Raw genomic sequence first — 494 nt, forward strand, 5'->3', positions numbered from 1 at the left:
GAAAAATTTAGAAGTGTAAAATGTCAGCTAAAGTTATTGATTTTCACGGTTTCTCTGAACATACTATTATTATGTCAGTCATCTAACCATTAGAATCAAGACCCATGTTCATGCTTTCTGACATGCAATTGATCCCAGATGAAGTATGCTGTAACAGGACTAGGCAGATGGAGAACCGAGAATCTGCTACTTAACTCTAGAAATGGATTTAAAGAAAAAAACAATGAAGGAACTAGTGTCCGTTCTCTGTGTTGTTCCTGTGCCCATTGTTCTGACATGTTCTGACAGTGCAACCTTGTCAACTTCCCACTTTTACCTCAATTGATATGTCATATAATGTATGTAGCCAATGCTTGCAGTGGGATGAGGATTGCATGTAAGGCTGTATGATGCAGGAAGAGGAGGGATTACTGAGATTAAAAAAAATGTGGAGCAGTCAGAAGGCTCACCTTACCTAGAAAAGGTGTCATCAAAGGTGCCTGTTTTCTAGAGAT

The sequence above is a fragment of the Peromyscus californicus genome, unplaced genomic scaffold (assembly GCF_007827085.1).
Source record: "Peromyscus californicus insignis strain IS unplaced genomic scaffold, ASM782708v3 Scaffold_8__1_contigs__length_139910024, whole genome shotgun sequence".
NCBI classification, from domain to species: Eukaryota; Metazoa; Chordata; class Mammalia; order Rodentia; family Cricetidae; genus Peromyscus; species Peromyscus californicus.